Source organism: Heterocephalus glaber, unplaced genomic scaffold, assembly GCF_053883595.1.
Source record: "Heterocephalus glaber isolate CG9 unplaced genomic scaffold, H.glaber_assembly_v1.0 deba00001479, whole genome shotgun sequence".
NCBI lineage: Eukaryota > Metazoa > Chordata > Mammalia > Rodentia > Bathyergidae > Heterocephalus > Heterocephalus glaber.
Window position 1 is genome coordinate 15,693,321 of NW_028258316.1, and position 23,314 is coordinate 15,716,634.

General features: G+C 42.8%; 1 protein-coding gene across 4 annotated transcripts in view; it reads left to right on the forward strand.

Annotated features, from left to right (window-relative positions):
• Positions 1-520: 520 nt before the first annotated feature.
• Brinp1 (BMP/retinoic acid inducible neural specific 1) overlaps positions 521-23,314 on the forward strand; it is a 168,522-nt gene continuing 145,728 nt past the window's right edge. For 2 of the 4 annotated variants that reach the window (XM_004849477.4, XM_087183292.1), the window contains exon 1: positions 534-910. The gene's annotated coding sequence lies outside the window, so the exon portion shown is untranslated. Of the gene's footprint in view, positions 911-1,290; positions 1,831-23,314 lie in introns of those variants that run through there. The other 2 variants (XM_004849475.4, XM_004849476.4) reach the window with 2 other exon arrangements.

Here is a 23,314-nt window from a genome sequence, read left to right on the forward strand (position 1 = left end):
TTGCGCGGGCTCCCGCCTACACAGAGAGAAACGGTCCCAGATACCCACAGAGAGACACGCAGACACAAGCGGACGCGCTCGAGCACCTCCCCAGAGAGCCCTGCACTCGGGCGGACGCAAGCAGCCGCACAGGCACCGCGTCCTCAGAAGCACTGAGGTCCTGGCTACGCGCAAGCTCCAGACGCGCAGAACAGCGCGATCCGGGAGGCGCGCACAGACGCGGTCCCCAGGGTTGCTCGGGATCAGACGGCGCCGCCCCACCCCAGGCCCGAGGGACCCCCGGGGGCTGCTTCCCGGTGCCCCCCGGCCTCCCCGCGCTCAGGCGGCCTCCCTCCTCGCCTCCTCTCCCTTCTCTTCCTCCTCCGCCCGAAGACGTACCAAGCACTCCTCGGAATAAACCCGGGGCCCGGCTCCTCCCTCCCCGCCCCCGGCAGCCGCTCCCCCATTCATTTTCGCCCTTCGCCGGCGAAGTCCCGCCCCCTGCCTGGCCCGGCCCCCGCCGCTCCCCGCCTGCCCGTGCGCCCGCCCGGAGACCGCGGCGCACTCGGGCTCGCCTCGCCATTCGCCAGCCGCCGCGCTCCGGGTCCCCACGGCTGCGAACTGATCCGGCGCGGGGGGAGGCGGAGGAGAGCGCAGGCGAGCGGGCACAGGAGCCGGAGCCGGAGAGCCGCAGGCAGAGGGAGTAGGGACCGCCTTCCGGAGCCGGGATTCATGCCTGTCCTCGGGACCAGCGAAGGGGACTTTACGGCTGAGTATGAGCCAGGCTGCTAGGAGCCAGGTACCCCCACGCCTGCAGTCCGCGCGCCGTGCCCGGAATGCGAGCTGCTCGCAGGGCTCTCCCAAGTTTCCGCCGAGCCGAATAAAAAGCGTCCGCCCGCAGCTCTCCGCCAGAGACGGACATTGACTCCAGGTAAGGCGGCGCCGGGCGCAGCGCCCCGCAGTTGCGCTGCCCTTGGAGCCCGCCCCGGACCGCATTCGGGGCGCCGTCCCCTCCCCCTCCCAGCACCCTCGTCTGGTTTCCCTCGCCGCCGCCAAGTCCTCGCGGGGGGGTTCCGGGCAAAGGGGAGGGGGTCCCTGGGCTCTGGGGCGCCGAGGGTTGAATGTGGGTTTTAGTAAGTGGCGTGTGTGCCGGCGCATGTGGCCCCGCGCGCTCCCGACGTGTGTACCATGGTGGGAACTTGATGGGGTCGTGTGTGTCTGCGTGTGCGGCGTCGTTGGCGTTTGATGCGTGTGTGTGTGTGTGTGTGTGTGTGTGTGTGTGTGTGTGTGTAGGGGGGGAGAGGTCCTGTAACCTACTTAGCGCGCGATGTGTGTGCATGTTTGTACGTGTGTGTTTGTATGTGTGTGCTTATGTGTTCTTAATTAGGTCTCTCCAGCTCACGCGGAATGGGACCCTTACTGTAGGATCACGTAGTCATTGGGAAACCCGCTGTGGACTTTCTCTTGGAGCTGTGGGTTTGGGTTTGGGGGGAATGAAGGGGATGTGGATGGCATCTTATTTAGCCTAATGCTGGTACCCTTGAAGAAAAATTCCTCCAAACCGTGGAGTCCTGTTATATACACTTAGACCCAGCGTTTAATGTGAAGGGGAAATGACCAAACCCTGAGGCAAACGAAAAGATGCTGTCACTTTAAATTCCACACTGGGCAGACTCCAGGATTCTGATGGGAATTGGGAGACACTGGGTAGTCCGTGACAGAGAAAGGGGAAAGTCGCCTGTGGGCATCTTATCTGGGGATTGGCAAGTCTGGGATGGAGGTCTGCCCTGTCTCTCGGTTTGTAATCGAAGCAGCACCTCCTGCCTCCTGTGCTTTCAGGGGAGAATCTAGGTAAGTTTGCACAGATCCCCCTTGGGGAAAGGAGGAAGCGTCATCTGGGATTTGCGCACCCATTACAGCTGCACGGGGTCTCAGAGGAAATTTCCTTTCGGGGCAGCTCTGGGTGATGTGGAAGAAGGCTGATGAAGCACTTCCATAAGACAGGTCCTTCTTTCCTCCCTGTCTCTGGCAGGGTTGCGCAGCCCCCAGGGAATATCTTCCAAAACTGTGCCTCCTCGTGGCCTCCCTGGAGTTAGGAGGATACTGGGAGAAGGCAGAGAGATGGTGTGTGTGTGTGTGTGCGCGTGTGTGTGTGTGTGTGCGTGTGCACGCGCGCGCGCTTCAGATCCACAATTTATGAAGAGACCACGGGTGGGGGACTCATGACAGAATGTGGCAGTAATTGACTTAAACTGCTGTGTGATTTGCACCTCGCATCTCTTGCTTGGCTCCAAAATACTGCCAAGGGCAGAGGGGCCATGGGAAGAATCTCAGAAAGACAGTTTGGGTCTAGGCCCTCTTTTCCAACACCTTTCAGGAGCCTGCCCTCTTTCCCTTTCCTACACCTTTTGGGAGCCTCTGTAGGTAAGTCCCTTGGCCACCCTGGCTAGGTACTGTTGGGATTGAGCTCTGGGGCCAGCCATTGATTGGATTCCTGGCTGCCTGTTAAAGGCTTGCTCTACCCAGCAAAAATGCTGAGTTTTACTGCTGTTAGCATGGCTTCCAGACTCGGCAGCTGGTACTTTCTCAAGGTAAGCGGCAGCCGTCCTCCTCTCGGGCAGCGAAGCCAGGGGAAAACAGGGATGAGATGCTGGGACATGGCTTCTTGTCTACCTCAGCTTAAAGGGACCACTGAAAAGGCCTCTCGTGAGGGAAAATGATAGACATACTTAACTTGAAAATTATTTACATATACATGCATTTGCAGGAACCTGCCTTGGCTGGTGCATGAGGTTCTACCTGCAGGTACTTGCAGACATAACAGTCTCTGGCCAGAGGCTGATGACTTTGGCTGGAGCCTTCTCACAGCTGGCCACAGAGCGTCCACTTCAGGAAGCTCCGTTTAGAGCGCAGCTCCCCAGTTCATTTTGGGTAGGGGGCGTGAAGACAGAGGAGACTTCATGTTGAGACCTGCTCTCATTTTCACTCTTTTCCAATCCATAGATGATCGAAGCTGGAAGGAATATTAAAGAGCAGACAGGCAACACACTGGGGCCCAGAGAGGAAATGAGAATTTTTCAACATTCTCTAGCAAATTATTGGCATGCCCAGGACTCAGCCCACATCACCCGTCGGTCAGATCAATGTCCTTTTACTCCACCATCCTGTCCAGGAACTATAAATCACTCCTTACCCCTGCCTCACCACCATGCTCCCACCCAAGATAACCGCTTGTCTTCCCTCATCAAACTTCTCATTGCAGGGATACATTTCAGATCTTCTCCATCTGGAAACATGACCCCAGAGAGAGAAGGTCCAATGTCTCAATTACTCTCCGGGACACACACACACAGACACACACACACACACACACACCCTATAGATTCTTTCTCTAATGTCTGATTATTATGCACAAACCAATACCAAAGGACCCAGTACTGATTATGACTGGTAGACAGAACCTAGCAAAGCATCTGGACTGTACCTGAAGTGCTTATTTAGAAAAGCTTTGTTTCTCAGAGTGCAAAATATATACTCATAGATGGATGCAGATACTTTAAACAAATTAAACCCTTCATATTTAATTAGACTCTTACTTCTATAAATGAATTTATACTGCAGGCACCACAGCATATGTAAGCACAATGTACGCATATACACACGTGTACACACTGATCCAGAAACCTTTTCTACTGGCTCTGGTCCCCCAAAACAGATTTCAACCTTGGGGCCAAATGGAGTTCTACTAGAAAGGAATCGCCCATAAGAGGACTGGAACTCAAAAGCCCTTTGGTTCAGAGGCCCTTGAGAAGTGGGGTTCAGGCTCACTCAAAAGACTGTGCTCGCAGTCTCCCAGGTGCTCTTTTTTGTTGCAGGCTAGCATAGAGAAGCTTGGGGGTTTTAGGCCCAACTTCAATAAAGCGTTTTCCACACAGGCTTTTCCCGGGCTGGCTGCCACTTCAGCTCCCAGAAGGGGGAGCTGTGACTCCATTTCAGCCAAGGAGAAACAGCTCAGAGATTCCAAATCAGCTGTGGGGCCCCTGTTGAGTTTAGGAGGCCCAGCTCTGGTTGCAGTGAACAGTGTACTCCTAGCAGTACAGGCAGGGATGGTAAAAAATGCTCTCCCCTGTTCAGTTCAAGTATGACATCTTCGTAGTGCTTTGCAAAGTTTGTTACTGACCCAAAAGTCCTCCATCTCCCTGAAAAATGTTTTTTTTTTCTTTCAAAGACCTTTCAGTTGTGTGATTAGACATTTTCTGACAGCATCCTCTCTTTTCTCCCTCCCAGCTTCTGAGATGAAATCGCCAGTGCATATCACCTACACAAGTCACTGAGGTTAGACATACCTTACCCTGCATCTTCCCCTGCTTCCCCTTTGCTAACATCCACAGCTAAACAGGTAACCATATCGAAGACAGGTAGGGTCATGTGATTAGGGCACATTTTCAAAGGTCATTCCTCTGCCCCCCATCATTGTTTTCAATTCTGATCTTTCATTATTAAGGATAATGAATGTCTTTATCACTTTCTGTCATCTCTTTTTTTTTGTAAAACCTTACCCATATTTTAACATCCAGCTCAAATACCCTTCCAAGACATCTTCTCAACACTTCATGTTAGAATTAATCTCCATTTCTCTTTTATCTCTAAATAACTTTTTTCTGAAGTGCTATTTAGCCCTGTTTTATGGCTCCATGGGTATTGGTATATCTTGTCCTCTTTGATATGTTCTTGGGAGCATCTTTGTGTTCCTGGGGATGGACACATAGTAGTTGCTCTATAAAGGTTTACTTTTAGATTTCATATCTACTCTCAACAGTAGTTGTCATGTCTCTCTCTTCCACTGGCTCTCGTTCCTTCTCTCTGACAGTTGCTTCAAACTTACTCAAAGCAGTGCTATTATAGCATCGAGATTACACTACCTATACCAAAAATGTAGGGATGTTGATGATCCAGGCAGGTAAGTTAAGTTACATCCTCCCTCGAAGTGAACACTGCGTTCCAGGATCTTTAATTTTGTTCTTTCCTTTACTCTCTCTTCCCACCTAGTAAGGCACTTACAGCTCCTGTTACATAAGAAGAATGTGAGACTCCTGCTGGTTAGGTACCTTGCCAATAAGGCAAGTCACACCACCATCAGAGCAAGAATTTTTGCCCAAGTCCTCATCTAAACATCTCTGTTCATTTCTGTATGTGTTAGAGTTAATAGATGGCCAAGGAGATTGAGTTACTCACTAGATGCTAGAAATAGCTGGGACATATTATAACTCTTTAAAGGTGTCATGGAGCCACTGGATAAGAAATACTTTGTTTTCCTTCAGAAGTTTATCTGAAGAAATCTCAGCAGATTTTTCCATAACCAAATCTTTCTCCTTATTCATGAATTAAAAATCCACTTGGTAATATACAGTATTACATGGCTACTCAGTCTCAGATTTAGTACTTTTACTGACTGAGTTTCTTAACACCCAAATCAGCCTCTGTTGTATTTGGAGAGCTGCATTGGGATATTTTCCTATTTTGACCCTACATCTACTTTCTATCCTTAAGTCCCTAATACCACATAAATATAATTCTCTTCTAGTTCTTCACATATTATTAAAGTATAATCATATCATCATAAGTATTCTCCACAGCCATGTCTTCTGTACCATTTATTTGGAGGCCCTTATCATGCTGGATACTTTCCTACCTGTATCCTCCAGTTTATCTCACTTTTAAGGTTTAGGAGCCACAAAGAGAAAGAGACAATCTGAAACTGAAGTGAGGACTAAAAGAAAGTATTTGCTCATTCAGTTACTCAGCAAATATTTAAACATTGCCCTGGGTCAGTGCCATCAATTAGAACATTCTGGAATGTTCACTGTGCTTTCCAGGGTGGTAGCCACTAACCACATGTAATTACAGAGCACTTGCAGTATGGCTAGTGCTACTGATAAACTGAGTTTTTAATTTTATTTAACTGCTCTCTGTCTTGCTGTCTCTCTCTCTCTCTATTTTTGGTGGTATTAGGGACTAAACCCTTGGGGGCTTTCTGCATGCCACACAAGTGTTCCACCACTGAGCTATACCTGCAGCCTTCTATTTTTATTATGAGACAAGGTCTTAGTAGTTTGCTAGACATTAGAAATGTACAGGAACATTGCCCTGTTTCCCATGGGACTCACCTTTAATGGGGAGAATGATGGATAATAAGCGAATAGATTAGCACAAAATTTTCATGTAATATTAAATGTCACATAAATAATTGGGGAAAATGCTGGAAAGGAATGTGGATGGTATAACCTTAGATAGGTGAGTCATGAAAACTCTTTCCTGAGGATGTAATATTGAAGGTAAAATTTAAATGAGAGGGAACTCACTCGTCATGTGGTTATGTTGCGGGGGGGACATTAAAGGCAGAGGGAAAGATGGAGTCATTACACAGGTGAAGGGTCAGAAAGTCTAAGGGATGGACTAAAATCCAGTGTGATCAAAGACTTTGTTATGAGGAGAATAAGATGAGAAGGAATGAGCAAAGTAGGCAGGGACCAGAGCCCAGCAGCCTTGTATGAGGGTGTGAAAGGTTTAACTCTCCACCTTCCTGCCTCCCATGATTGGGGAGCAGGTATTCTGAGGACTGGAACACATTTGGGAATTAAAAGGTGCTCATCATTAGGTGCTTTGTCATGTCCATTTTTTAGCACTCATTTCAACACGTTCTTCTAATCTAAATTACTAATCCTGCATTGAGTGCTATACTTTGGAAAAAACCAAGTAAAAAGGGAAGGGGAGAAATAGGAATAAAAAGATAGAAAAGAGGGAAGAGAATGAATACCTGGGATGAAGAATTGGAATGGTGTCTGGTGAAAAAGGATGAAAACTAGAACCCATTTCCATCAAATATTTAAACAAACACTTGCATATTTTGTTTGTGAAAACCCTTGAACAAAGTGAATTGGGTGGATGCTGATAAGTGCTGCTAGGTGCTGGCAATCTGACAGACTAGAGCTACAAATCTATAGATAAGTTTATTGTCATTTCAGAATTTGGGGGTTGTGAAGACTAGAGAAGACACGTGTAAAGATAGTGAGGAGCAAGAGGAGGACAGAAACTATAAGGTCTTGGAGATAGAAACTGTACTTTTTCTATTTATATCTCCTTTGTTCCAAATTTCATGCCATAGAAGTATGGGATCACAGGGCCCCTGACTGTAGTCCTGGTTCCCACCACCATAAACCCAGAGTTCCTTAAGAGCCCATCTTTCTCTCTGGCATTGCCTTCTGTACATGGAGAAGAATCACACTACAGCTTGCCTCACTGAAGAAATATTGCCGGGCTGTATGGAAATGCACTATGACAAAGTTCTTGTAAAAGCATAGAGACACATGTGTGGTGGCCATACTTCATCATAAGGTTTAGATGTCCTCTCAAATGAGCAAATCTAAAAGAAGTCTTACCTCAGAGTACAGTTTGTGATTCAAGTCAGGGTGGCTGAGTGGGATAGATGGTGATCCGGAGCCACAGTGCAGCTCTTAACATCAAAGTGATTAAGTGTTAACACAGATCCCACTGTCCTCTGGAACACAGGAGCCAGAAAAGGCTGCCTAGAAATCCATAGACAGTCCTTGCTACTGAGGGGGCAAAGAAGACAATTAAGAAGATAATAAGGCCGAGGAAAGTGAAATTAATTTTTTTTTCACTTGAGAGTGAAGGGGGATTGCTGTTTCCCCAGGGAACTATCTTTTGGAGATTGCAGGTGGCCTTAAGGAGAATAGACTGAATAAGTGGATGTGAGAAAGTTAAGAGGTAAATTACCAAGCCTATACAGGAATCAGGAGTGATGAGGACGTGCAGTGTAGCATTCTGAACAAATTCTGTCTCCACATGCAGGGGTTTCTCACCGGGTGCAGAGCTGTATACAAGGATGTTGGGGCCATCTTGGGAATAGCTAAGCAACTGTACCCCCCAAGGGTGGGGGGTAGATTCATAAGGCAATTAACAAAAGCAAGATGTAATCGGTTTTGTGTAAACTGCAAAGGTCGAAACAGCAGGGCTCCAAGTAAATGGCCCATCTGAACAGCTAGAACCCTCTGTAAGGGTTAACCTAATACTGGCCCCAAAGGGTTTCTGAGATATAATTTACCCAACCTTTTGAAAGTCCGGTAAATGAGCCAGTGAGAATCTCTATGAGAAAGAATGGATCCTAGGGCTAAAGTGGAACAGCTGAGTTGCAGATTACAGACCAATTCAGATGGAGGATGGGGTAGACATTGAAGACACACCCTATTAAACAGCGAGCTCTCAGTTCTCCATACTAAGAATTCAGCCATCTGTACAACTCTGGTGGACTGTGGAATTGCTGGAGTATCCAGAAGCCCCAAGGTACAGCTGTTACTGAGATTCTGAGAACTGTGACAGACAATGTAGTGAGTACATTTCTGTTTACAGGGTACTGGAGAAGCTAAATTTCTCATGGAATTTGATGAGCTGTAAGTTTATAGGTGGTTTTAAGGGAAGACCTACAAGGAGCCTTGCTGATACTATAAAAACATCTATACAAGCACAATGACCATTAAAAAGAGAAAATCAGCACTTTGGTGTGTTTAGGAGTTTAAGAAAGATTGAAAAATAGATTACCGGGCAAGGATTGGTAATACAGTTTCGCTGCTGGGACACATTTTGGAGACATGACTCTTTTTAGATGAAGTGATCCTCATCAAATGCCATTTCCAGAGATGGCCAAGGCTGGGGCAGGCTGAGAGGGGTCATAAAGAATTTTATTCTGAGTGCATATTAAGAGGACAGCATCATTCAAAGTCCAGTGAAGCCTCACAAATGATTTCTGGAAATATTACCAAGTCAGTCACAATTTTGCTGGTCCTCTCCTCTCTTTCCTGACAGTGGAAATTATACATATATATGCAGAGTATAGGATCTTTGCCCACAGCATTAACATGCCGGAAATGCCACTATTATAAAGCCATTTTTGGAGTGGAAAAGTGTATGTACATTTACATGTCTTTGGGCTTAATGGGGACTTAGATTTCTCATTGAATATTCTTCACAAAGTCATAGGTAGTTTTATTTCCCATTGTAGACATGAGGAAACTGAGGCACAGAGCAGTAATGCTACTTTTGTAAGGTCACACACCGACTCAATATTGTGTTATTGAGGATTTGAATGTATTTGTGTCTGACTTCAAAGTACAGTGGGTGCGGGGTTCAGTGTTGGAGTTGAATGCCTTCTTTCCCACTTATTAACTATCTGACCTTAGCCTAATTACCTAATGTTCCCACATCAGTTTCCTCATCTGCAAAGTGAGGATAACTATAGCAACTCTGCATAGAGGCAATGTGGGCATCTGATGAGTGTATATGGTAGGTACTTCAGACAATGCCAGGCATACCGATCATCACAGGTATATAAGCATTAACTGCTATTGCTTTTTAATATTGTTACACCTTGCTGTCAGATTAAGCATTGTCTGTGCACCTTGGTATGTTTCTCAAACCGGAACCATCATGTATGGAAGAGATTATGAAAAGATTTGAGACTCCACCTCCCAAACGAGCTCGCTGAATTATTTTTACCAATTGTCCCCCTCTCCCCATCTCCAAATGTGGTAGCCAGAGGTGTGGGAGCCGTGATTACCGGGGATATTGAGAAAGTGGGAAAAGGAACAGAGTTATGAAAAAATCACCAAGACGAATTTTTAAATTCTCTGTATTTCTATGGGTCAGAGAGCAGATAGAGATGCGGGGTCATCTGCCACTGAAGCTGAAAGTCACCTTATATATAGTCCCATTCTTTTTGGCTTTGCCCCTCCCCTCCCCTCCCCTCCTCTCCTTTGTTTTGTTTCCTTTTACACTCAGATTCTTTTCTTTTTTGGTACCGGGGATTGAACTCGGGTCCTTGTGCTTGCAAGGCAGGCAGAACCACTGAGCTACATCCCCAGCCCCTACATACAGATTCTTTTCTCTTTAAGACCAAACAGTAAATGGGTTGGTTGGAGACCCCTAACCCTGAGTGACCCACTTCTCTGTGCTCCTTGGTTTCCTAATTTGTACGGACAGTGTGTTCAACACCTGCATACGAGTGAGGGACTAATGGATCACATGCTGGACGCTCTGGGGTCAACACTGTTTATTCTCCTCTTCATAATTGCATTCTGCTGCACCGTAGTTATTGTTTATTTTATAATGTGCTTGTGTGTCTTGATATGTTTTATCTTATTTATTCATTAAAATGATACTCTGAGGTTGGAATTATTCTCCCCATTTTCCTGAGGAGGACATTGTGACTCAAAGATGAAGGGACTTGTGCTATGATATTTAGCAGGTGACAGCATTGGATCTGAAGTTTATGTGTGTTGTGGGACATTAGTGTCCTATTGCTGAATTGCCTTCCCTCCTTCTGCTAGCCGAAGGCATTGTCCAGCCATTGGCAGTGTGGTGGCATCCCGAAGCCCAGGCTGATGATTGCTGCGTGGTATCTACCGTCTAGGGTCAGGTCAGTCACTGAAAATGCTCAGCCACTCTGCCACACAGGCCTTGGCCTCCATTCAGTACTTGCACACCCTTAAATGGGAAAAGCATCCATCTTCCATGTTCCAGGAGATGTTGGAAATGGCACCACTGCAGGGAGTTTCCTTAAATCTCCTTAACCATCTGCATTTTACTTTCTCTCCTTCATTTGTCAGAATCGTGAATATCTTCCACTATTCTGGTGCCTTCTGGCTGCCAACTTCATGGCTTCTTAAAATAGTAACTAATTTCACAATGCTTCAGCAGGAAACCTTAGCTTAGCCTGTTTATTTACCATCGTAAGTTGTAGAAGTGCAAATGCTGCTGAGACCAGGGCCAGTGGTCATATAACAAGCTACTTTCTAACTCTGAGCCAGAGCCAAATGCTGTGATGTTACTTTTCTTGAGACTAGAAACACCAAAGCCAATCCTGGTAACAGTAGAGCTTTTAAAAGCAGCTCAGGAAATAGCAGGGTAAGGGTGGCGTGAATTGTGAAAGCCATGCGTCACACAAATATATGCATATTTACCTCTTTTTGTATCTCTGTCTCTGTCTCTTTCTCTCTTTCCCCTTCTTTTCTCGCTTGCACATTCACCAGGGCATGTATAGAAAAAAACATTGAACATGGCTGCATACAGGAAGGAAGGAGTAGAACAGTAGATAAAGGCAAACATGCCCAAGGCAAGTTTCTCCTTCCTAGTAATGGAACATGAACTCAGATATACTCTGAAGAACATTTACTATAAGAAGATGAGCTGTGGGTAAAATTTCCTAATGAAGATCAAATGGGGAACATGTGTGACCAGTAAACATATAAAAACTCAAATCCTTCTGGTCACCTAAAAATCAACAGCAATGTGATGCCAAATTGCACCATCGGTTTCTTTCTAACATGGCAGATCCAATTTGGACAACAGTGTAGGAGGAGAGATGCTGTTATGGAGTTGTAGAAATATATACTCAGCTCAAAACCTTTTAGGACATGCAACTTGTATTTTCTTTTTTCATTTAAAAAGCCAGAAGGGAAAAAAGCAAACTGTGTTTATTGAGCACTTATTCTTTGCCAGACACTGTTCTCAGAGCTGTGAATACAGCAGTGAGCAAAACTGACTAAGACCCCTTCCTCATCTTCACACTAACATTCTACTTGAGGGAAGAGAAGATAATATATAAATAAACAAGTGAAAATATTATGTGTCAGATGGTGTTAAGTGTAATAGAGAAAAATAGAACATGGTTAGGGAAGGAAGGCTTGTGGGACAGATGGCGTGGTGAGAGGGGGCTTGCGGTTTTGCATGGATGGAAAAGGGAAGCCCGCCCTGAAATGCTGACGTCGGAGCAGAGAGCCTGGTGCACACCCGAGAAGAGCACTCCAGGGAGAGGTGGAAGGAACAAAGTTCCTGAGGTTGCATTGTGTTCAGGAGGGGCAGTGCTGAGGTGGGACTGGGAATAAGGAGACCCCTGTGACTGGCAAGTAGGAGGTGAGGGAGGAGATATATTAGCAAAAAGCAGGCATTTCACCTTGATTTTGATCTCAGTCTGTCTCATCTCTATTTCTCTGTCTCTGTCTCTCTCTGTTTCTCGCTCTCGGTCTCTCTCCCTCCCTCCCTTTCTCTCTCCCTCCCTCCCTTTCTCTCTCCCTCCCTCCTTCCCTCCTCTTTATCTGTATCCCTATCTCTATGGGTATCTCTTGCTATTTCTATCCATATTTTTAATAAGAAGGTGCAAATGCTTCTATTTTAAGAAATTCCCCATCCTAATAAGTCAGTTAATTAGATGAGCACAAGTTTGTGAAGAAGGAATGTTATCAGATGGGGAAAAAAGCAAAGTAGAACAAAACAAAGCATGCAATAGAATACTTAACAGACCTTAAGGATGACATTAACTGAGCACATTTATGTATTAAAAAGTAGAGTAAAGATAGGGATTATCATCTCTAAAACAAGCTAACAACAGGACCCTTCTTACAGTTTTGCAGTGAGAATGAATAGTGAATATACAAAGAACTTAGCAACCTGCCTCGTATGGTTAGAGCTCCACAAATGGCACTTAGGACATTCATCGTCATTGACCTAGTTTTTGGTAAACTATTAAGCGAAGCGTATGGTAAGAAAAACATGATGGATAGCATGATTGTTTCATAAGATGCACCTATTTAAGAGTGGCTATCTGGGTAATGAGTTATGACTGAATTTCATCCATTTTCTTATGCTTACCTGTATTTTCTAATATTTGGTAATGAATGTGAATTATTGAGTAATCAGCATTTTAATTAGTAGGATATGAGGGATCAGTGAGTAATTCATGGTAGGAAAAAGAACCAACACAGAAGACTATGTGAAAATGCAGAATTTTCTACATTTCTAAGTTGCTCAATCTAAATCAAATTTAAATAGACTATTTTTTTTTGCTGGGCCTTGGACTGAGCCATAATATTCACAAAAACTAAAAGTTTTAAAGTAATTGCTTTCTAATGCATATTAAAATAGTTATGACTGCCTTACAAGAAAGGGTGTCCCCTGGCATCATTTCTGCTCTTGGTGAAACTGCGCATTGTGATTGAGGAAAAGTGCACGTAGTGGTTCCAGTCCTCAGTGTCAGGAAACTTTTGCGCACAACCTCTCTTCATTTTGTATTTTGTGTAAACAACATCCTTTCTCGCGACCTCAGTTTCCTCACTTGAGAAAAGAAGGTTTGAGATTCAGTAGAAGCTCTAAGGGGCCTGCTGAAGCCACCATGGAAGCAGCAAGGGGCTGATCAGGTGCAGCTGGATCTGAGATCACCCCCAGCCTGCCACCTGCATCAGAGCAGCTCTGCTTTATTACACTTTTGTATGACTTGAATGAGAGCCTCCAACGTTTTAAAAAGACTTGAAATAATTGGTTTAAACTTTAGATGGTCTCTAAAGTGGACTTCTGAGTGACAGATTCTGTCCTAGATTAAGCCATTGTGCTGAACCCTTTGCAGACCAAATATGACTTAGGTGCATTCTCCAGGGCTACGTGGGAAGAGAAAGCATATGTAAGACTGTGCCTTCGTCACCTCTGTCATCACAATGCATGGCATATAATTGCTATGAACAGATGAAATGAATTCAAGAAAGTGTGTGCTGTATTTAAGACAGCCTCTTATAGAAACGAGATGTTTGCTCAGGAATCCTCAGGAGTGAAAGCCTGCTAGTTCAAGCTGTCCCCGAAGGGCTTCAGGCAGGTGTCCGAGGGGACTGAAAGGATCTTCACCCCTGAAAGTAGAAGAGGAGGGAATTTAAGGTAGATGAAAAGGTAGACACAGAGATGTGACCTCAACTTGTATATACCTTTCATCATCGAACCCTAGCATGTTAGAGCTGAGCTAGAAAGGGTGTCCCATCATATCCAACTCCCTGTTTTGATAGCTAAAGGATTTCAGACTGACAAGGGTGACTGTCTTGAGAAAGGTCACATTCTTTCTTAATAGGGACATTAAATCTGGAACCCCAGACTTCTGACTCCTAGACAAAAATTATTCTTCTAGACTTGATTATGCTAAAAAATCATTTTTCTGGGACAGCATTTTTGTATTATATTCCATGGTGCACTTGTTCTTTGAAAACTGAGAGAAATGTGATATATGGTCAAATAAATTTGAGAGAAGCTTCATGATTTCACTGCTTAGAAATTTTGATGTATATGAGTGCATTCAAGGCTCTGAATAAAGGGAAATTTTGTCATCATTAATTCAAACTTTCTCAAAATTATTTGATCTCAACTTTGTATTTTTTTCTTTTAATTCTGGTTGGTAAGAAGCTCTAAACTAGACAAATTTGTCTTCTGTGAAGAAATCAAAATATTGTGTACATAAAAATTTTTATATAAGCAGTTCTGATTATATTATTTCATAAGTAATTTTATTAACAAAATTATCAAAGAATAATGACAGTTTTCCAGATTTAATATAAATTCTACCTTTCTCCTTTCTTTCCTCTCTCCCTTCTTCCCTTTCTTTTTCTTTTCTTCCCTTCTACCCTTCCTTCCTTCTGCATTTATTATCCTACTTTCCTGCCTTTTCTTTCCTCTGTCTTTTCCTCTATCCTTTTTAAAAAATCTATTCTTGCTCTCTTTTCCTGCTTATGGGAACATAAAACGAATTAAGATGTATTATGTAAAGGTACCAATTCCCCATGTAATCATTATGTATTACAGACATGTATTAATAAAAATATAAATAAACAATTAAAAAAGGATATTTAAGGAATTACTATATTTTAGATGGTTCTGGAAATTCTACCATGAGTAGAGTAAGACATTTTCCTGATCTGAAGCTAATGTCGGTCTGATAAGAAGAGCTAGATGCGCAACCAGAGATAATAAAGAGTTGCTTGTGCAGAAGTTGGCAAGCGTAACATGGTGTGGAGCAGGGAGGACTTCTCTCTGGGAGAGTCCCGAAGGCTTAACAGCCTGTTGGAGGTTGGGGAAGGCCATTTCAGGAAGAGAGTGGAAGATAAAGTGGTTCATTGAGTCTGCAGAACAAGCTTGAGGTCAAGGCTATTGAAATAATGCACAGGTAGCAATGTAAAGTCTCAGAACTCATGTGAAGTTACCTCTGCTTAGAAAATCGCTGGTGAGTTTTAAGACCAACATTGGGTTGATTAGATCTGGGATTCGGAAAAGCAAGAAGGTGGGTGGGAGAGGGAGAGCAGAAGCTCTGTGCCCCTTTAGTGAATTATGGTAACGGTTCTGATGACAGATAGAAGAAGTCCTTCCTGGCTAGGACAGTGTCAAGGAAGTGGACGGAATCCAGAAACATGGGTAGTGGGACAAAAGGAAGGTAGGGGTTAAGGATGGCTTCCTCTGAGGTCGTGCCAGATCTAGGCCCGCTCTCTCTACACAGTGCTTCCAGAAACAGCAGGGTCTCAATTATCTCACCGTGGGCTGTGAAATTCTGAAAAAAAGTTCTCAAAAACAAAATTAAGTTTAATTTGCTTTAATTGAAAAATAAACACATGCCATGTACAGCACTCTCAAGAGGAGAAAAAAGGGTTAGAAAATGAAACGAACAGTTGGGTGTAGAAAGCCCAATTATTGGATATCCTGAAATGAGAATTGGTATTGATTGAGAAAATGAATTTAGAGTTAAATTCAGGAAGAGAAAACATAGGCCCCCTCTCAGGCTTTGGTTTTCCTAATTTGAGGGGCTGTGGTTATTTTTACTGATATTAAGGACATTATAAGGCAGCTGTGGAATTGAGGAAAGCTCTGAACTTGGAGTCAGACAATTTGAGTTTGGTCATTTTTTTTTTATCACTTTAATCAAGGGACCTTTGGTAAATTGTTACATTTCTTAGCTTCAGGCACCTCATCGGTAAAATGGAAGTAATAATCCATGTATCACTGGATTCCTGAGAGGACTCAATAATTAATATACAGAAAAGTTCTAAACTGTTAAGTGATGATGGAGAAGGATAAAGAAGAAAAGATGCAAAGGCAGAGAAAGGTGCTGAGGACTTGATTCCAAGGAGGGAAGGGGAACAGTGCTTCAGTGGGTTTAGCTATTGGTTCAGTTGCACAGTATTTATTGAGAGCCTTTTCTAGTTAGTCTTTTTGCTAAACACAGGGATAAAACGGTGAGGCACAGCTGAAATTTGCCTCTACAGCATCTATATTCTAGCAAAGAATATTCTCAATCTTTAGGTCACAGACTAGAATCCAGGAGGAGGATCAGGCAGAGGGAGGTGTTTGGAAAGCCTGTACTTTAGCGCTCTCCTCTGTGTGGACCATTCTTTCTTTCCCAGCCCTTGTATCCTCCTCATTCCAGTACAGCCACTCTGCCCCTGGTGTAGGTGCCTCCTGTCTCCGAGAGAATAGCATAACTACTTCATTCCCACGGAAGTGGTGAGAGCTTGGAATGGTAAGCTTTAAGAGTCAGATTTTCACGATATTAGCATTTTATTATTTTTTTATTAAGTTTGTTGGTACATTTTAGGTATACAGTATGATCACATTCATCACTGGGAATTTGTACCTGTACATGATATATCTTGGTACTTCTTTTATATTGGTGTTTTAGAAACATAGTTGAAGAATTTTAGAATCTATCAAACCTTGCATTCAGAGAATCTTAGAATAATAAAAACTCAGAATCAGAATCTCATAGACTCATTGAATGGCATATTTATGGAATTTTTTTGTGTTCCATCCAATTTTTCTACCATAAAATCTTAAAAATCACAAAATCATGAAATTAAGGTGTTTTTTTTTTTTTTTTTTTAAGGGAGAGTGGCATTATTGGTTATCTGGTCCACCTTCTTTGCAATTCAGGGGAAATACAAATATAGCATTAACATTAAATACTCTTGAAAATGAGTACATGTACACAGAAGGTTTATGAGGGGAATATAGTGCTTAATAGCTCTAGTGGTAAGCACATTGGCACCAGTGGTGGGGACAGATAGAGCTTCTGGATATTACAAAGTTTCTTGACAGGTCGATTGTTGACTTTATTGATACCTAAGACTAACACTTATCTTGAGTAATAGAAAGCCTGAAGCAAAATAGGATTAATGGCTTTGCTCATTGACCATTCCTGCTGTATATTTCATGTTCTGTAAATTACCCTTGCTGTCACTTTAGAAAATATTTCATTGAATGACTGTTTTCTCTCTTAGGGCTGTGAGCTCCAGGAAGGTAGGAACCAAATGGGGTTCTGTGTGATTTCTTTAGTGTTCTAGAAAGTTGCTTTGTCTGCTGGGCACTTTAACAGTCTAGTCTTACTGTCTTTTCTCTCAGAACTTCCTCTTTTTTTTTTTTTTCTGGTGGTACCAGGGATCAAACTCAGGACCTTGCACTTGCCAGGCAGATGTGGAACCACTGAGCTATATCTCCGGCCCATCTTAGAACTTCCTCTTGAATACATATGGTAACCTATTCTTAACTGTGTCTGTACTTATGTTTTCTCCAAAACACTGGTTTGGATTTTCAAGACTTTTTTTTTTTTTTTTTTTTTTAAGAATTTGGCATCCATTTTGTATGTGGTAGTTGTTTCTTCCATGTTTGACATTCTCTCACAGGACCTCAGACCCAAAGGTATATTTTGACAGGTACAGGAAGAACCTAGTTTGGAGAAGTGGGTAGAGTAGGAAGGGTGTTTTTTCTATACCATGGAACCTCTGGGGTGTGTGTATATGTACGTGTGTGTGCGTGTGTGTGTTGCACATGTGTACAGTCCTCATATAAATTGTGCATTTGTGAGTATATGTGAGTATGCAATTTATAGCTGAATATATTTATGGATTCCTAAGTACATTTGTATGTGAATAAGTTGATGTGAAAAATGAATGCTTATCCATAGGTCAAATATATAAATACATGTGTAGTTCTTAGTTGATACATATTGCTTGAACATGAACTGTATCTCTGACAATAAGGTGCTTGCTTGCTTACGTGAATGTGAACATATTTGTTCTTACAAATATGAAGTTAGTATTGCAGGTTTTATTTTGAGGATGAGTTAATTCAGGCTTTTAGAATTGAAATGACTAGGTCTGTTATTTAAAATGTACTCATGTACTTGAGTGTGTGGGGAATGTGTATTTGTGTGTGTCTATGTTCATGCACATGTAAGACATATAGTCCTTTTCATATGCATTTCTTAAATATATATGCCAGCTAGAACATTAATCATCCAGCAAAGCAGACATCTGGGTTGCTGTTATAGACCAGAAGAGGACGGACTGTGTGAACCATACTGGGAAAGTATCCAAGAGATAGAGAATGGCAGTTTAGTATAAATCTGTCCACATTGCCGACAAGACTGTGCTTTTCAGGGAACCTATACTGTAAGTTTTAATGCATAAGATTTGTTTTCAAATTATGTGTATCCAGGTCCAGCCAGACCCATGGAATCAGAAGTTCCAGGGTAGTGCTTGGATTCAGTGTTCCTTGTAAGTACCTCAGCAGCTCTGAAGAGCATCTCTGACTGAGATCCTCTGCTCTGGCAGCCTCCATCCAAAGCAGCAGTTCTCAAATGCTGATTTATGTACCCACTTATGGACACATTGATTGGCAGAGAGGATCCCAGCCTCCAAGATGCTCAGAGCCTTACTCATTCCATGGGTAGGATCCCCAAATCCTTTAAAGAACACCCAGGTGTGTCCATTTGCACATTACTCATGGAGACATTAGAGCAGACTTTAAAGATGTAAGAAGAGGCTGCAAAAGGAAGTAAATAGCAAAGGGTGTTCACGATATGGAAGCTCTAAGGAGAAAGAGGTGAAGAGTTGAAGGAAGAATGTGGAGGGAGAGGAAAGTCACTAGGGGTTCTTGAGAAGCATGGTGGAGTGTGAGTAAAACCCTTCAAGCATTATTTCGATAGTCCTCCACTGAGTTTTTCTCACCAGATATCTGCAGGTATCTGAGACAGGCTCTATTTTTCTTTTTCCCAAGTGATACCATTGCGGCACAGGATGAAGTGGTTTTCTTGAAGTCATATAGGTTCAAGACTGGAATCTGTATCCAGGTTTTCCTGCCTCTGGGCTTCTCTTCACAGCTTCCTATGCAGGAGGTTTTTCTGGCTAAGACCTGAACCCACATAAATCTTAGGCAGTCACCTACCCTGCCAAGCCACGAAAACATTCTGCATTCACTGTGCTGACGCTTGGAGGGGCTGAAATAGAACTTTCAAATTCTCCTTCACTTTTAATTAAAAAAAAGATTTAGGCCAACCCTGGGTTCCCAGTTCTATTTAACTGAGACTGCTTTTAACCATTGCTGTATTTTTATTGTTGCAAATGTGACGCACCGATCTGTCTTCCTTGTAATGCTTCTGGGTTTCTGCTCCATCTGTTGAAGAGAAAACATTTGCAGAAATCTCTCGGCTTCTCTCCAAGGGCTGAAACTTCACATCTAGCAAGAAATGCATTGCAGTCGAGGGAAAGGGAAAGGGGACCTTACCAGAGACCCCTGCAGTGGTCCCCGTCTCCTGCAAGCCAGTACGATGTCCACGAGATAGGAAAGTGGGAGTTAAAAGATGCACACAGACAGAGACTTGAGAGAAACTGAGTCTTGGGCTGATCTGAGCTGCTGTGGGCAGCAAAGACAAATAATTCCCGGGACATCCAGTGCTTATTCATTAGAAGCGTGGGAAGGGGGAAGCTGGGCAGGCCTTGAGACACCTGCTGATAACAAGTATCAAGCAGGCAGGACGGTAGAATGAGGGCACAAGTGTATCTTTGCTGAAGGGAACAAAGGGTTAATTCAGAGGAGAAGAATTCAGTTGGAGTCAGTTGAACTTCACTGGGAGTGAACTCAGCCAAGCTCTGCTACTTCCAATGTAGCACAGCCGAATTATGGAGGGGCAAGAAGCTTGTGCCACTATAGCCTGCTCATACTTGGCAGAGGTGTCTGCTACAGTGCAAGAAGTGGGGCTGGGCAATGGTGAAATCGGGGAATTGCTGAAATCTACTTCCAGTGTCTTTCTGATGATTGTTTCCCCAAACAGTGTCCCATGAATCCAGCGAGAGCCATCATGTTCTCTAACATGTATGTTGGATGGAGTATACTGAGAAGTCCAAGGATAGATTGTTCTCCTTTTCTTTACAATGAGATCATCAGTTCTGTTCTTAATTGTATCTGTCCTTTATTTTCATATTGGAGTTTTCCAATAAACTGTCATTAATGCTTAACAACAAGGACTGTTTAATGGTGTGTGTGAGAGATATTGGAAGGCTTGGGTTCAAGCTCCTGCTTTGCTATGTTTCAACTCGGCAAATAGCTGAAACTGTGTCTGAATTTTCTGTAAAAGCCCCAGGAGGTTGTGAGAATCAAATGGATTAATCAAAGAAGCACAAATGCTCTGCAAATTGTGAGAGGCTATACTCACACTATCTACACCAGCCAACCCATTCATTTGCCAGCTTGCTTGCTTGTGTACTTATTTACTAATGGATCACTTGCCGGATGAATACTGTACACCAGGTCCTGTTTTGGCTGTGTGACCCCAAGATAAACAATGCAAAGTCTATATCCTTCCAAAGCCCTAGCATATGACAGCATAATGTGTTGATATGTAATCACTAACAGGCCATTGGTTCCTCTTCCTGTGGGATTGGGATTGATTAAAGAGGAAATGGTCTTGAACTGAACATTAAAAAATAATAGGTTCCAAAATCCAGAGGTAATATGATCTTGAGTTAGGGATGTAGATCCCCATGTGCCAGTCACTTTCCCAAGCCCCGCCTCGAAGCACTCCAGCCTTTTGGGGGGCATTCTAGATTTAAACCAGAACAAATTCCAAGCAGAATTGAGCCTTTTCAGGGAGGTATCTTGGGGCCAGAGGGAGAACTTCCAAGAAGTGGGCATGTGTCTGCTACACCTGGGGAGGAGATGGACCCTCAGGCTTTGCTAATTAATGTCCTTCCATTGAGCCTAGAGGGTTCTGGGAGATGCCTAACACTTTTGGATAATGTCGTGAAAGCTGCCTTTGTTGGCAGTTCAGAGACAGAACCCCAAAGTGAAAAGGCCATAAAACAATTCATAACCTTTATTTTTTCCTACTATAATTAGATTTTATAACATTTTAAGTTCCTTGAAGGAAAAGCCATAGAATCACAAACTCTGAGGTCTAAAATGTCAGGATTTTTAGCCTCTTTCTCAGCCTGTGAATGTCAGCACAGATGCCCCTCAATTTAGCCAACCTCCTCATATTGCTGAATCTCTGCATGTTGGGCTTTTCTTTCATGTAGGTGCATTTCTGTGCTGTATTTCTTTGGCCAATGCATTTAGGTTAATGGTTCTCAAATGTTAGTCTAAAATTTGGTGCCAAATTTGAAGGACAATCTTTTACTTTGAGACTTTGCTCTCTCTATTATATGTGTGTGGCCAAATGTATTTCTCTTACAAAGTTCCAGTAATGGTAATTGTGATTTTGTTTAGTTCAGTATAAGAAAGTCTTGACAATTTCGTTTTGGTTCAAAATATTGATTTTTCAAACTAGACTTGAGCATCAAGTCTGGAAGACTAATGTTGATATTCTAGATCACACAGAGTAAGTCTCTCACTCTAAATTTTTCTAGAGAATAATTTCATATTTTTGTATATTTCGTTATTTTCTTTAATACTATGATAATGTCTTAACCAGAGAAGGTCATTACTAAATATGAGATACGTAAGTGAATTGCCAGGCAATTAAAAATATATTGAGTATCCTTTCTATGTTTAGGTCAGTTTGATGTGGTAAAGCACGCACATAAATTTCAGGCTGATATGACACTAATACAGTACTTAAGGTTTCATATTTGAGTATGAAGTCATTAAAAGCTAAGGTTATGGATCTCGATTATCTGGATGTGTGTCTAGCTGCCCTTCCGATCAGCTGTGTGTGCTTTGGCTGGTTACTTAACAATGTAGCGCCTCACCCTGTGTGAAGTGTGAGTGTATCAGAAAATTCAGAGTCGATTGATGTGAAGATCCTGCCTGGGAAGAGAGCTTGGAGAAGTGCCCGACACATAGTCAGTGCTTAGTGGATGCTTGTTATTAAGGCTTAAACATCAGAAATGGACAAGTCAGGAGTCCTGGTTGACTGGGATCAGAAGTTGTGAGTGCATGTTTCTACTGTGTAACTTACTAATTGAGCTGACATATAAAAATCAGTTAACCTCCTTGATTAAAACCAAGTTCAGAATGAACAGTGAGACTTTAAAGAAAGCTAATATGCATACGATGAAGATGTTGGAAAAGCCTGCAAGAAAAAGGTATCTTATAGGATGAGTAAGGTATTCTTATAACAAAGGCAGTAAGGTGGGCAACAGAAAGGTGAAATCACCTAAGGGAAAAGTTTGAAGCCACCTACATTCCCTTTTCTGGAAAGATTTTTTTTTTTAAGAATTAGTAAGATCATTCTTTTCTTTGGGGATGACAGGCATTGAAAATATTATAGCTGATAGGGCATCCTCTAAGACACCCAGAAATAGAATTTCCATTCCCCCCATGAACTTATTGCCATTATGAGTATGTTCTTATCACAAAGAAGTTAAAGAAAATATGAAACTAAATTTAAACATAGGATTAAGGGAATTTAAGTTATTGCAATGAAGTTGTACAGAATCTGGAATTGTTGTCAAGTGTACTTAAGCTGTGATCATTATGGAAAGGGTTATTGCATGATGTGAATGTAATCAGACCTGTGTGTGTGTGTGTGTGTGTGTGTGTGTGTGTGTGTCTGTGTGTGTGTGTGTGTGAATTCAAAGAGACAGGAGTTGTAGGGGTTGTAGGTACTTCCAGCTCTCTGGATTTTTCTTGTTGCCAGAGATTAGATTGCCATCTAGAAACAATCTGTGTTCAAGATGTTGCATGGATTCTTGCTGATTTTCTGAAGTTTTTTTTTTTTTTGTCTTCTATTTATCTTCATGTAGAGGTGGAATAAGTACTAGAGCATTAATGTTATGAGAAGTTGCAGATCATGGGAGTGTGGAGAAAGAAAACATTAGGCTCTAGGTTTTTACATATTTTACATATTTGTGGTAAGATGTTGCATGTCCTGAGTTAAAAATACATCAAGCACGGTTGGGTATGCTGAATGAGTAATCTGGTTGAGTACTCCTCTTAGCAAAATAAAGATGTTTGCACAACTTGATGGTAGTGGTGGCATATGAAGTTGGCTGTGTGGTTTCAGAAGCTAAGAGCTGAAGGTAGGTTTATAACCTCAGTAGTGGGGATTAGGTAACTTTTTTTAGAATGGCATCTTAGAAATCCACCTATCTACTCACATCCTCATCTAGCACCAATGAGAAGACTTTCCAAACACGCTCATCTGTTCATCTGTTCCTGAGCATGTGTCGAAAGTCTCTTTCATGCT